This window comes from Triticum dicoccoides, chromosome 3B (assembly GCF_002162155.2).
Source record: "Triticum dicoccoides isolate Atlit2015 ecotype Zavitan chromosome 3B, WEW_v2.0, whole genome shotgun sequence".
Taxonomy (NCBI): Eukaryota; Viridiplantae; Streptophyta; class Magnoliopsida; order Poales; family Poaceae; genus Triticum; species Triticum dicoccoides.
In genome coordinates this window covers 659,536,303-659,552,036 of record NC_041385.1, presented here as the reverse complement: position 1 = coordinate 659,552,036, position 15,734 = coordinate 659,536,303, and the positions used below count along the sequence as shown (strand labels likewise).

General features: G+C 46.8%; 1 pseudogene; it reads right to left on the bottom strand.

Moving 5' to 3' along the window:
- Nucleotides 1–233: 233 nt before the first annotated feature.
- LOC119279759 lies at nt 234–3,450 on the bottom strand (annotated as a pseudogene).
- Between the last annotated feature and the right edge of the window lie 12,284 nt (nt 3,451–15,734).

Sequence of the window (15,734 nt, the reverse complement as noted above, 5' to 3'; positions counted from 1 at the left end):
TTTGTTTGAAGCTTGTGAAAAACACATCTACATATAAACAGTAACAACAACACAAGGTCACTTGCTTGACTAGATAAACACTCACATTTGGGTCCTTATGGTTTTAGCTTCCACTAGTATATTACTATACCACCTGGCCCGCTCCGAAAAGGAAAGGTAACTATTATCAACACCACAATTCATTCTCATCCTCATGCTAGCATGGCTGTGGAAGCTGAATGGCGGGTCACCGTTCACAAGATGCAGCTTCTATTCCACCGTGATAGGGCTCCACCTTTCTTGATGGTCACTTTCTCCTTGGACTGTTCCATCATCTTCTCCCCCAGTTGTAACAAAAAAAAAATCAAGAACACAAGGTAGTTTTATCAGCACGCACACATTAACAGTGTTAAACTTAGCAATTAGGTTGTTACAAGCAGTTGGCAAGTATAGGAGGATTGCCACGCGATGGTGGGAAAATGTACGTAACACTTTTTTCTTGGTCAACAAAATTGTCTTCTGCAACAAAACAATGATAGAGTTTAGTAACAATAAGAACTGAAAATAATAAGAAAACTAATTTTTCTCATGGTTTTCACTGGTAAACAGCTTCCTACCTCCTCAGCTTTCAGACAAGCCTTCTCCTCCTTGAGGTAGCTCAGTTCAGCTTCAAGCTCCACAATATAAGCATGTAGGATTATCAAAGAGGCAGTGTGTATGTGTCACCGACCTTGTTACCACTATTACAGAAATGGCATTGCATAAAAACCAACAATTTTGGCAGCAATGTAAGTACCTGTTCCTACCACGCGATCGTGCGGCTGACTCGTGATTCTTGATCACGTGGCGGTGGCGATGCTCGATGCTCCTCTTGGAGGACTAATCCTCCAGAGCATCGATGTTCTCCAACATCGCTCCGTCGCCCATGTAGTTCGTCATGTCAGCCTGCATCATGGCGCTCCACCCGTCCGATGACCCGGGGCTCACAATACCCACCCCACCTTGAGGAGGTGGTGGCAGAGGCACCACAACCATCTCTGCGTACCCGTTGGGGCCGAACCCCATAATGTCCCCCATCACAGAGAACATGTCGTTGGCCAGTGCCATCGGGTACATCATTGGGCAAGGTTGCTGCCCCTGCTGCGCTTGGTTCATCTGTCCATGGACCATGACGGCCAGCACAGGCGCTTGTCCACCGGCGCAAGATCCATGGACCACGCTGCTACAACGTTGTCTCTCCGAGCATCCCCTGAGGGTCGTTGGCCGCAACCGAACCACCATTCCCCACGAAATGCAAAATTGTGCGGTTGCGCTACCTACTAGCAAGGTGGTGTCCAATAGGGAGCCGCCATCTAACACTATGTGGGCCAAGTATCTTTGTATTACATTTCTTTTCTGGATTTCCCATCTTCGTATTTCCGCTCTCACTCTTCAACAATTGGCCCCCACTAATGTACTTCACATGGATGCATGACAGTGTGGCACAATCATTTTTTCTTCTCCCACACAATAAATCCTACCATTTCTTCATTTAAAACATCCATATCTTGTAAATCGTATATTCATTTGTGAAACATTTTTATATTTGAACTCTGTGCGCCAAAACCTTTAAAATGAAATCAAACTTGAATATTTTTAACCATATTTAAATTTGAACATATATTTCACATGTCAAAATAATCTATTTCACAATGATACACTACAATTTCACTTTCTGTAGTGGCTATTGCACAATTCAGAACCTACATTTCAATTTTCACGGGCTTGCGTCACAAAAAAACACCTAAGTAAATTGCACATTTTTCAAATAACATATTTCACTCTTTTGAAATAAACTATTACACATGTTCAAACGACACAATAGAATTTCACTTTCTGTAGTTACTCTTTCATCTTTCAGAACCTACATTTCACTTCAGACTGGCTTGGTTCAGGAAAATCACATATATTTCAATTACATATGTTTGAAAAAACTTATTTCACTCTTTTGAAATAATCAGTTTCATATTTATACATCGTAATTTCACATTTGTGGTTAATATTTTCACAATGCAGAACCTACTTTTTAAATTTCACTAACATGTTTCACAAAAATCATATATATTTTAGTTACACATTTTTAAAAAACATATTTCACTCTTTTGAAATAATTATTTTCACATTTATACATTATAATTTCACATTTTGTTGTTAGTATTTCACAATTAAGAACCTACATTTTTACATTTCACTGTCATGTTTCACAAAAATCACATCTATTTTAGTTACACATTTTTGAAAAAAAACATATTACACTCTTTCAAAAAATCAATTTCACATTTGGTGGTTACTACTCCCTTTGTCCCAAAATAAGTGACGCAACTTTGTACTGACTTTAGTACTAAGTTACTGTAAAGTTGAATCAATTATTTTGGGACGGAGGGATTATTTCACAATTCAGAACCTACATGTTACATTTCACAGGTCTGTTTCAAGAAAATCACATATATTTCAATTGCATGTTTTTCAAATAAAATGTTAACTCATTTCAAAAAGTCATTGGTTTCTAGTATAATATGATGGTTTTACATATTTCTATGCAAATAGTGTATTAAAAAATTTCTAGTTATATAGTTTTGGTTCACATATGGAATGTGAAATGTTGAAATTTAAATGTGTTCGAATGTATTTAAGATCGGTCTTGTCTAAAAGGCCTTGGCGCGGGGAGTTCAAATATAAAAAAATTCAAATAGGTACTTATGGTTTAAAAGATAGGGACGATTTAATTTAGTAAAGGTGAAATAAAATGTTGAGTTTAACCAGAGAGAGAGAGAGAGAGAGAGAGAGGGAGAGACAAATAATGGGGACCACTAGCTATATTTTGATGATGTTGTCTAGTGTATAGCAGAAAATGAGAATAAAGTGGTCCCACCTACACGCATCTTGACGTGAGCAATCAATGGCGGATTTGTTGCCGCTAGGTAGCATCACCGCGCAAAAAGACTTTCTAACATTCCCCACCATTGGCTGGATAGGAAGCTACGATGAGGGACGCGCGGCCTAAGGCTGGGCATGCACCGGTTGGGGATCCCTGTTGATCTTAGGCCGCTGCTCGTCTACCATCTTCCAACACAGCGAGAGAGGCAGGGAGAAGGACCACTGCCAGCATAGGCCAATTCCTCCTGCATCCTCACCACCTCCGCTTCCACCAGCACCAACCACAGGAGCCTCATCCATGCCCACCAAGCCACCGCCGGTAGCCGCTTGGAACTCCTCGACATTCCTTATGTTGCTCATGAACTCGTCAATGTTCATGGACCCAAAATTGCACCCCACCTCGCACATCGAGTATTGCAGATCATCCAGCGTCAGCGCGAAGATTGAAGACCGCAGCGTCGGTTCAACCGTCTGCTCCTCACCTTCGAGAATGCGCGGGCATGTGGTGACTTCTTCCTCGGAGAACTTCATGTCCTTTCTCATCTCTGACGTCATCCTATCTCTCCACTATGGTCTCTATGTACCCTCTTGCTTGTGGTGTGTGCTTCAGTCTTATGCGCCGCGCCACCCTATTTATAGTCTGCCGCAGCAAGAGATAAGCATTAATTAAAGCATTAGATAGCTATTAAATTAATGTGATTGATGAAAAATGTATGAGCTATAGATAGATAGATACAGAGTTGATATATAGTTCGTCTCGTGCTGGATAGATAGGGTGCTGCCAAGGCACCATACATTCACAAGATGCGGCTACCGGAGCGCCGAGACAGGGCGCCACCCTTCTTGGTGTTGACGTTCTCCTTGGACTACTCCATCATCTTCTACACCAGCTATGAAAAATCAAGACCAAAAGGTGTTACGATCTGCATACTCACATTAACTGTTTTAAGAATTGGCAATTATGTTGTTGCAAGGAATTGGCAAATTATGGTAAGTGTGGGAGGGTATTTTTTTCTTAGAAAAGAAGGATCACCCCTGGCCTCCGATGCACACAACAATAAGAGTATGAGGGTTGATGATGGCTATCATGGTCGGCTAACGAGGGAGCACAACTGAAGGCTAGTCGGACCATCAAGCAGGAAGTCACAACGGAGGGGGAAATTGGATCGACTACCCAAGCATTACGATGGGTGACCACCGAAAAGTCTCAAGGGATCCCGCGTGACCACTGATTTGAATATCTTAAATTGCACTAGATTTAAGAACTATTTGAATGACTAAAATTTCACCGCTGAGGCAAAGTGTGCCTACGTGACTGAACTCAACTCGTGTGTCATCTCCACTTCTTCACAAGAGAGAAAAGGCGAAGACTCTCCCCCCCCCCACACACATGGACCACACACATTGCATCGCATCATATTAAAGCGCAAGTACAGATCACATATTCCTAACATTCTTTTGTTCGATTTGTTTGAAGCTGCTGACAAACACATATACCTATAAACAATAACAACAATACAAGTTCACTTGCTTGACTAGATAAACACTCACATTTGGGTCCTTATGGGTCTTAGCTACTACAAGTATATTACTATACCACGACGGCTCAAATCCAAGGCCAAACATCCCAATGGATTCACACATTAATTTGAAATCGTTGTTGTCACAAGCATTGAATGGTATAGCTACAAATGCAATACAAACAATATAAGTAAGTGACAAGGCAACCAACGGTCAAACATTGCAAAGAAGTAAGTAATAAATGGCAGTGTGGGTAAAAATAAATATTTAATTACCATGATTGTACACCCATCTAGCCACATATTGTTGCACTTCATGTGTTCTCCTTTTCCAAAGTTCCTTGTTTATCCTCTGTTGATGCAAGGCTTTAGCTTGAGTCAATTTAGGATCAATAGGCCGTGCCCAGTTGTCAATGGGACCTAACTTGTGAGGCTCCGCGCTTCCGATACAAGTAGCTTCGTCATCTCCAACGCGAGAAATGCTCACACTTTGTCTAAGCTCTTGCTCAGGGGCAGTCTTTTCCCTCCTCTTATTAGATGCATCCTCAAGAAATTTCCTGCACCTATCTTTAGCTTCCTGAGAGTTTTTCTTGCATTTGAGCACATCATTACCAAGATGAGCTACATGCTGCTTGTCTCGATAAACACCTCCACTGCTCACGTGGTAACAGAACATACACTTCACTTTATCCTTGTTGGAAGCATCAACTAGACTCCCATACTCCCATCCCACATCATCAGACTTTCTCTTAAGGACATTCTATTCCTGCAATGCTGATGTTGCATTTGTCTCGGACATCCTACAAATAATCAAATACACAACAAATAGTAACTCAGTAATCTGCATCGCTGATGCTAAAAAAATGGACCAGATCTTCCAAAGTCTAGACCACAAGTAGGCATAAAAGGAGAGAATAATCAAAGCAAGAATGTAATAAAGTATGTCAGTACGTGCATATGTATGTCCAGATCCTAGAATCGAAGCAATATAAATTATTAAATTATAATACCATAATATATGCAGAGCAATATAAAGTAGGCACCAAGCTGTATATTGACAGATTCCAAGAAACTTTCTGTTGTGAAGTAAATAAATAATACAAAATTACCATGGAGGAAACCAAAAGAACATATTTTTTGCATTACAAGCTAATAAATGTGTTCCATTCCGAAATTATTTTGTCTTGCAATGCTTGATACCTTGCTGGCCGATCATAAAAGATGATGTCATGGCAGCCTTCCATGCTTTTGGCAGGATGGATTTCCGCAGCCCCACATCCATTAATCAGGATCTTATTACTCTCCTGCCCAAGACGCCAGCAGCGGTTGAGATCCGTGAGTTCTGGCCCATAAGCTTGATTCATAGTTTCCCGAAGCTTGTTGTAAAGGTGTTGGCAACACGTGTGGCCCCGTACATCCCAGAGTTGGTCGGAACACACCAAGGTGCTTTCATAAAAGGTAGATGGTTACACGACAATTACATGATGGTGCAAGGGTTGGCAAGGAAGCTTCACGCGGCGAGGCGAGAGGCGGTGATACTTAAGCTTGACATTACAAAAACCTTCGACACCGTGTGTCGGTGTCAAAACTGGCGGATCTCGTGTAGGGGGTCCCGAACTGTGCGTCTAAGGCTAATGGTAACAGGAGGCGGGAGACATGATGTTTACCCAGGTTCGGGCCCTCTCGATGGAGGTAATACCGTACTTCCTGCTTGATTGATCTTGATGATATGAGTATTACAAGAGTTGATCTACCACGAGATCGTAGAGGCTAAACCCTAGAAGCTAGCTTATGATTATGATTGCCGTTGTCCTACGGACAAAACCCTCCAGTTTATATAGACATGGGAGGGGGCTAGGGTTACACAGAGTCGGTTACAGAGAAGGAGATCTGCATATCCGAATTACCAAGCTTGCCTTCCATGCAAAGGAGAGTCCCACCCGGACACAAGGCGAAGTCTTCAATCTTGTATCTTCATAGTCCAACAGTCCGGCCAAAGTATATAGTTCGGCTGTCCGAGGACCCCCCCTAATCCAGGACTCCCTCAGTAGCCCCTGAACCAGGCTTCAATGACGATAAGTCCGGCGCGCAAATTGTCTTCAACATTGCAAGGCGGGGTCTTCTCCAAATACAGAGTATCTATTGTAACGAGTAGTGTCCGGCTTCCCATTAATGTTGCACTCCTCGGCTTATGTGCCTTAATAATGGCTACCTCCACGCGTCGAGCGAATGCGAGAAGTCGGGGCATTTTTATAGTTGCCACCCTGACCATGTAAGTAAATCGTCTATTTAAAGAGACGGGGATCCTCAGATCCAAATCGCACCATCTTCCCCCAGCAAGTATCCATCAGAGCACGCCTGGAAAAATCCATCCCATCATGGCCGGCCGACGCGGCTCCTCCTCTTGCTCTCGTAGCACTAAGCCAGGCGATTAGGAGAAGTGTTCCGTTCCCCATAGCCGATTGGTAGAGTTGCAGACCCAGGGAGTTCTCCCGGCTGCGTACATGGTCCCCGTCCGAGCCGGACTAGCCACTTACAATGGCGGGGAGCAAGCCGAGAGTTTTCCCAACCAGTCCAAGGGGGAGCGAGTACGCCTTGTCCCTTACTTGCTGAGGGGACTTGGATTTCCAATCCATCCGCTCCTCCATGGGCTCCTGGAGTTCTACGGCCTCCAGCTGCATAACTTCACTCCTGCCTCCATACTACACATCGCAGGCTACGTTGCCTTCTGCGAGCTATTTCTGGGCTGCGAAGCTCATTTCGAGCTATGGAAGAGGCTATTCTGCCTCGTACCCCGTACTCAGGAGGGGTCGATATATCAAGTGGGCGGAGACGAAATATGGCGCATCGCCGGGACCGGATACCTGTCCAGTATTCCGAAGAATACATCCGAAGATTGGCCTTTGGAGTGGTTTTACATGGAGGACGTCCCCCTTCCGGACCCTATTCGGATGGGCCTTCCTGAGTTTGTAAATGCCCCGTTGAAGAAACGCCACAGCTGGCGCCCTTGGAGCCCCCAGGAGGAAGACAACAGAGAGGTCTTTTACCTGATGGGCAGGATAAATACATTGGCCAAATCAGGACTGACTATAATCGAGGTTATGTCAATTTGTATAATGCGGGGGGATGCGACCACATCAGTATCGGGGAAACCCATGTGGCATTTCAATGGAGAAGACGATGCCACCCACTGTGGTCGTAAAAGTCCGGACTCTGCCGCGGCTCTGGCAAAAAATCTGTTCGATTTGTACAAAGAAGAAGAAGAGGAGTTCACCCGTATTAAGCCACGGGATGGATTCTCCATGTATAACCCTCCAAGCTGGGTGAGCTGCTATCCTTTACTCCAGTCATTCCCGTACTTTTCATCATAAATATTTACCTTGCTAATTCATAGCAGGAGCTGCGAAAAGCTGTGACGGAGGTCCACAGCCCTTCTCCACAGCCAGAGGACCCTGACCGGGCCCTCGACCCCGGACTCGAAGAGGATCCAGACGTGTTTGTGGAGCTCGTTGACAGGACGTTCTATCAACTGAGCTATGATGGTGCCTTGGTGGCCATCATAACCAATTACCCAGGCCTACTCCCTCCATCGCATGTAAGTAAAACCAGAGTCCCAACTTCCGAGAAGGGTCCCTTCTTTGCACTTTACCCACTGCACACATATTGCATCTTACAGGGAAGGCCATCGGGGCACCGTGCCGAACCCGCGGTGACTCGTCAACAAGGGGCACCGAAGCCGGGTAGGCTCAAAAGGAAGGCGGTCAGGACTGAGATGCCGTCACAAAGGTATGCTTAAAAACCTGCTCCATGATTATCGTCTTTAAAATATAATAATGTCCTTGGTTCCTGGCATAAAAAACGCTCACCGGATAGTGTCCGGAGAGCCTGCCGGCCATGCCTCCACCAGCCGGACTCCAGAGCCGGACTTAGGGCCAGAGGCTAACGTGGGGACGACACCGGATGGTCCTCCTACAGAGGATGCGGATAGACTGTCCGCTAAGAATTCCTAAGTGGAGAGCGCCATGAATCACAGGCGTCGCCGGGCCGTACTCCGCGATCCAAGTTTCTCTGAGGAGGCGTTCAAGGCCTTCAACTCAGGAGATGCGTACATCCGAGCCGCTCAAGATGGACTTGCCAGAGCCACGGACCAGTATGTAAAGGATATACGGGTAATAAAATCTGATAATTATGTATATCAGTAGCCCCTGAGACTTGAAACAGTTGGCACAACTGATTTGAGGATCATTGTATGCATAGGTTCTTATAGATAAAAATACCCAGTTGTCTAAAGAGCTGGAGGAGTGCAAAGCCCAGTTACGGGACGCAGTTGCCGGAATGGAGGAGTCCAAGAAGGCCCCGTCTGGTAATACTTGTTCTTAATCAAAAAAGAATGTAATGACATGTACCAGCTAGTATTCGGCATGCATGCAAATCTAATAATAGATTCTGCAGACGATCCCGGAGGCAATCCGGAGATTGTATCGGTGGATGAGCAACATGCTCAACGACAACGAGAGGCTGGCGAGCGCGTGCTTACATAGGTTATTCGAGAGAACAATGATCTCAAGGACGCCAAGACCCAGTTGGACATTGAATTGAAAGATGTTCGGGGCCAGCTTGCAGACTTCGTGAAGGAGAATAAGAGGCTTCGACGCGACATTTTTAGTAAGTGCTTGAATGGACATTTATACAGTTCGGCAAAGAAACAGGCTAACAGATTTATGTCTGTAGGTATGCTGACAGGTCGTCCCGAAGAGGAGATGTCCGGATCTGCAGGCGATCTTCTGCAAGAACTCTCACAGCTGCACGAACAAGTTCGGCAGGTGATGCAGGGTATCGCCCAGGCCTTGTGGCCATCCGCCTCCCTGCCAGGAGGCATGGGGGAGCTTGTAGAGATGCTCAAGGGAGCACGGCGGCGCTTCCGATTATGGAAGATATCGGCCTGCCGACAAGGTGCAAGGGAAGCCTGGGCCATGGTGAGGACGCGATACACCAAGGCTGACCCAAACCACATGGCCGAGGTCGGGCCTGTAGGGTCATATGGGAAAGAGATCCCCATTAGTCTGGTATATGACCAGGTAGCATTAGCTGCAAAGTATTCCCAACAGGATTGTAGGCTAGACAGCCTGTTGGATGATATAGAAGAAGAATTTAGTCAGTCTAAGTGACGGTGTACTTCAGATGACATATTTTGTCCCTAGCCAGATTGTAAATCATTTGTCATGGCGGACCTTTTTGCTTCAGCCTCCGGACCCGATAGTCCGGAGTGTATCCAAATACCCACTCAATTATGTAAAACCGGGGTACGCGTGGAAACCAGGCGTAGGGGTCATTAATGCTTGAACAGACAAGTACCCGACTAGCTATGTTATATTACATGGATAGTAAGAAACATCTTCCAGGGAGAATAGTTCCGTTAAAGGTTCCTTTCCCTGGGTACGCATGCATTAATGTGCATGTTCGAGGTGCACACAGAGACGCGAGATATAAAACATCTGGGGGTTTATATTGTAAGTAGGTAAGAAACATCTTTTGTTCATCGATCGAATATTCCCTTAAGAACGCTAGCTTTCGGCTTCACCCAATCTGAGGTACACATCTGACTGACCCGGTAGTAACAATCGCAGAGGTGCTTCCCTTATGCCCTAGCCGAATTAGAGGGAACATATGGCATAAACACAAGAGCCAGGCAACCCAGCTTGGCCAAAACTTAAGTCACATCGATGCATATAATGGATAAAAAAGGTACATATGGAGAAGTGACGCATATGTGGTGGGCTTAAAGCCCAGAAGATAGTTATATTAAGCTTCTATATAAGAAGCCCCAGGTATATTGAGCACGCATAGCACGGCAGGAGTGTGCGGTCGAAGCACACTTGAAGCTTTTAAGGCTATATAAAAAAAGAAAGAGAGAAAGAGGATATAACTTAAAAAAGAAAGGCGGAGGTAAGGAGACGAACACAGAGTTCAGAACTAGGAGTAGAATCTTCGTAGTCTGGCCGCATTCCATGGGTTCGGCTCAAGTCGATTATCTGATGCATCACGCAGACGGTACGCTCCTCCGATGAGAGCTTTATCAATGATGAAGGGACCCTCCCACTTGGGCTTGAGCTTGTCCTTTTTATTCTCCGGTAGGCGTAGAACGAATTCGCCAACGTTATAAGTTTTGGCCCATACTTCTCTGCTTTGATACCTTCGAGCCTGCTGCTGATAGAATGCGGAACGGGCCTTTGAGACGTCACACTCCTCCAGGGCATCTAAACTGTCTTGTCGATCTAGCTTAGCTTCTCTCTCTTCGTACATGCGCACTCGAGGTGAGTCATGAATGATATCGCAGGGTAGCATCGCCTCTGCGCATACACCATAAAAAATGGTTTGTATCCGGTAGTACGATTCAGCGTGATCCGCAGCCCCCATAGTATCGAGTCGAGCTCCTCGACCCAGTGCGTATCTGATTCCTTCAAGGATCGCACTTGTCTGGGTTTGATGCCGCTCATAATAAGACCATTTGCTTGTTCGACTTGACCGTTTGTTTGGGGATGATAGACAGAGGCATAATCGAGCTTAAAGCCCATGTTGCCGCACCAAGTTTTCACCTCATCGGCTGTGAAGTTGGAGCCGTTATCAGTGATGATGCTGTGGGGGACACCGTAACGGTATATGACCCCGGATATGAAGTCTATCACTGGTCCGGATTTGGCCGTTTTAACTGGTTTGGCCTCTATCCATTTGGTGAATTTATCTACCATGACCAACAAGTATTTTTTCTTATGGCTTCCTCCTTTAAGGGGTCCAACCATATCGAGCCCCCAGACCGCAAAGGGCCAAGTTATGGGGATTGTTTGGAGAGTGGTAGGTGGCATATGGCTTTGATTTGCAAAAAGCTGGCAACCGACGCAATGTTGGTTGAGGTCCTGTGCGTCTGCTCGGGCTATCGGCCAGTAGAAACCTGTACGGAAGGCCTTGCTTACAAGGGCCCGAGCTGCGGCATGATGGCCGCCGAGTCCAGCATGAATTTCGGCCAGTAGCTGTCGTCCCTCCTGTTTGGAGATGCATCTTTGAAGCACTCCGGTTGCACTTTTCTTATAAAGCTCTCCCTCGTGAACCTTGTAGGCTTTAGAGCACCGCACAATGCAACGCGCTTCATTTTGGTCCTCAGGGAGTTCTTGCTTATTTAGGCAGGCTAAGATAGGTTCTGTCCACGGGGCAATGACAGCCATAATCACATGGGCCGAAGGTATAATTTCGGTGGCAGAGCCTCTGATTACGTCAGATTGTTCGGGATCTGGGGTTGTCTTCGGATCCGGACTGGTATTGCCGGTCTCCCCTTCCCACACCACGGATGGCTTGAACGGCCTTTCCAAGAAGATATTAGGTGGGACAGGGTCGCACTTAGCACCGATGCCGGCGAGGATATCCGCCGCATGATTGTTTTCTGGACCACATGGTGGAATTCGAGCCCCTCGAACCGAGCTGACATTTTGAGGACGGCATTACGGTAAGCCGCCATTTTTGGGTCCTTGGCGTCAATATCTCCATTTATTTGAGATATTGCAAGGTTCGAATCCCCACGCACTTCCAGGCGTTGAATGCCCATGGAGACTGCCATCCGAAGACCATGCAACAAAGCCTCATATTCGGCTGCGTTGTTGGAGTCTGTGTATAATATTTGGAGTACGTATTGGACTGTATCTCTGGTGGTGGATGTCAGGACAACGCCTGCCCCCAGACCAGCCAGCATCTTAGAGCCGTCAAAGTGCATGATCCAATTGGAGTACGCACCGTACTCTTTAGGGAGTTTGGCTTCTCTCCATTTGGCGACGAAGTCGGTCAATACTTGCGACTTAATGGCCCGTCGTGGTTTGTATATTATGTCGAACGGGAGGAGCTCGATAGCCCATTTAGTAATTCGGCCCGTGGCATCATGCTTATTTATTATATCGCTGAGTGGTACTTCAGAGGCCACCATGATTGAACACTCTTGAAAGTAGTGTCGTAGCTTCCGGGATGCCATGAAGACCGCGTATGCTATCTTTTGATAATGTGGGTACCAGGACTTGCATGGAGTGAGGACAGTGGATACATAGTATACCGGCTTTAGAAGCGGGAATTTATGTCCGTCCGTTTCTCTTTCGACGACGAGCACTGCGCTTACAACCTGTTGTGTTGCAGCTATATATAACAGCATGGGTTCGCCGATATTTGGTGCGGCCAGGATTGGGTTGCTGGCCAAGAGGGCCTTTATTTCTTTCAATCCGGCCGTGGCCGCATCCATCCACTCAAAGTGTTCGGTGCGTCGAAGAAGGCGATAATGAGGTAGTGCCTTTTCTCCCAATCAGGAGATAAAGCGGCTTAAGGCAGCCACACATCCAGTCAGTTCTGCATTTTCTTGAGGTCTGTTGGGGTAGCCAACTGTGATAGAGCTCGGATTTTAGCCGGATTTTCTTCAATTCCTCTGTTGGAAACAATGAAGCCCAGCAGCTTTCTGGCAGGCACGCCAAAAACGCATTTTTCTGGATTGAGCTTGATGTCATATGTTCGGAGTTTGTCGAACGTAAGCCTCAATTAGTCTATTAAAAATTCGATGTGTCTGGTTTTGATGACCACGTCGTCTACGTATGCCTCTATTGTTTTGCGGATTTGTTTTCCAGGCATCTCTGAATCATGCTTTGATAGGTTGCGCCGACATTTTTGAGCCCGAAAGGCATGGTATTAAAACAGAATGGGACGTATGGTCTGATGAATGCCGTTGCAGCTTGATCGGACTCTGCCATCTTGATTTGATGGTATCTGGAGTATGCGTCGAGGAAGCACAATGAGTTGTGTCCTGTGGTAGCGTCGATGATTTGATCAATGCGGGGGAGAGGGAAGGGATCCTTGGGGAAAGCCTTATTGAGGTCCTTGAAATTGACACATAGGCGCCAGTATTTGTCCTTCTTTGGTACCATCACCAGGTTTGCTAGCCAATCTGGATGTTTTATTTCTCTAATGAATCCGGCCTCGAGTAACTTGTCTAGCTCTTCTCCCATGGCTTGTCGTTTAGGTTTTGAGAAGCGCCGAAGAGTCTGCTTGACTGGCTTGTATCCCTTCAGTATGTTTAGGCTATGTTCGGCCAGCATGCGTGGGATACCTGACATGTCTGAAGGATGCCAGGAAAAGATGTCCATATTCTCACGCAAGAACTCTCACAGTGCGACGTCTATTGTGGGGTTTAGCTATGCTTCGATGGATGTTGTTTTTGTAGGGTCCGTTGGGTGGACCTGGAATTTGACTATTTCGTCCGCTGCTTTGTAAGAGGTGGATTTGGGTCGTTTATCGAGTATCACGTCGTCGCTATCCACCGTGGAGCGCAACGCAGTTAGTTCTTCGGCCGCGAGGGCTTTAGTTAATGCCTCAAGGGCCAGTGCGGCGGTTTTATTTTTGGCGCGGAGTGCTACCTCCGGATCACTAGCTAGAGTATGATTCCATTGGGCCCGGTCATCTTGAGCTTCATGTACCCGTAATGGGGTATAGCTTGAAAGCTCGTGAATGCATCCCGCCCTAAAAGGGTGTGGTATCCGCTACTGAACGGGGCCACTTGGAATGTGATTTCTTCGGACCTATAATTCTCCGGCGTGCCGAATACCACATCTAGTGTGATTTTTCCCGCACATCATGCCTCCCGAGTAAGGATGATTCCCCTAAAGGTCGTGTTGCCTTGCTCAATGCGGCTCTTGTCTATTTCCATTTTGTTAAGAGTCTCCTTGTAGATGAGGTTTAATCCGATGCCGCTGTCCCTGAGCACTTTAGTAAGCCGAAAGTCGTCCACGATTGGACATAGGACCAGAGCGGCTGGTGCTCGGACTGTTCGGAATTGAGGTTCGTCACTGGCATTGAAGGTTATGGCCGTGTCGTTCCATGGATTTATTGCTGCGAGATGGCAGACTTCGGCGAGGTTGCGGAGTGCTCGCTTGCGCCTATTATTTGAGGTGAAAGTCTCGAAGACTGTCAGTATTGTATTGTTATTTTCCGTGGGATGGTGTTCTGTGGTATTGCTTATGAGGGGATCCTCGCCGCTCTTGGCCACCTGCTGGAGTATCCAACATGCTCTAAGGCTGTGTGTTGGTATGGTATCCGGTGTACTATGAATTTTGCATCGCCCGTTAAGCCATCCCTCCAATACGGTTCCACGCCCTGTAGCAGGCTTTGGTTTTTTGTAATTGGATCGGGTGACTTGCGAGAGTGCACCCTTTTAGTTCGTACAGGGGGTTTAGTGAGAGCCGGAGGATCCCAGAATTTTGTTTGGGTTTTCCAGGCGCTTTCCATCACACAGTACTTCTGTACTATGGCCTCCAAGTCAGCAAAGTGTACTATGTCACAGCGACTTATGGCGTTGATGATTCCCTTGTCCGTGCATTTTTTGCAAAAGAATGAGATTGCATCTTCCTCGCGACAGTCCTTAACCTTGCTCATTACAAAGGGGAATCTGGCTTAGAAGTGATGTACTGTCTCTTGGGGCTCTTGTCTAATGTGGGAAAGATCGCTTGTATCTGGGTGGGTGGGTAGATTTATGTAACACCCCAGATTCGTTGTGCCAGGTGTCCGCCAGTTACTCGTCATTGTTGCCATGTCTTTTGCTTGCGTGTTGCATTTTGCCATGTCATCATGTGCATTGCATTGCATACGTGTTCGTCTCATGCATCCGAGCATTTTCCTCGTTGTCTGTTTTGCAATCCCGCACTCCTATGTTCCCCGGCGCCTCCTTTTGCCTCTTTTCGTGTGTGGGTGTTAAACTTTCTTGGAATGACCCGAGGTTTGCCAAGCGGTCTTGGTATACCACCGGTAGACCGCCTGTCAAGTTTCGTGCCATTTGGAGGTCGTTTGGTACTCCAACGGTTAACCGGGTAATCGTAAAAGCCCTCTTTGTGTTGCAGCCCAACACCCCTTCAAACTGGCCCTAAACCCATCCAAACCCCCTCCATGCTCTCGGTCGTTCGATCACGATCGTGTTGGAGAAAACCGCTCCTCATTTGGACTCTCCTAGCTCCCAGAATCTATAAATATGCCCTCCCCCGAAAATCCCGCAGTCCAAACCCTAAAAATCCCCCCCTCTCCGCGTCGGACATGTCCGCCCGCCGGACGAATCCCGCTGCCTCCCGCGCCAATCATGACCTTCCACGTGTCCACCCGCGCCCACTTCGCTGCCGGGCCCGTGAAGCCCAGATCGGACCAGCAACCTCGCCGCCTACACCCGCCTTGCCGGATCTTAGCCGCCGCCTTCGCGCCGTCGCCGGCGACCAACTCCGGCGACCGGAGCACGCCTCCGCCTGTCCTCTGCCT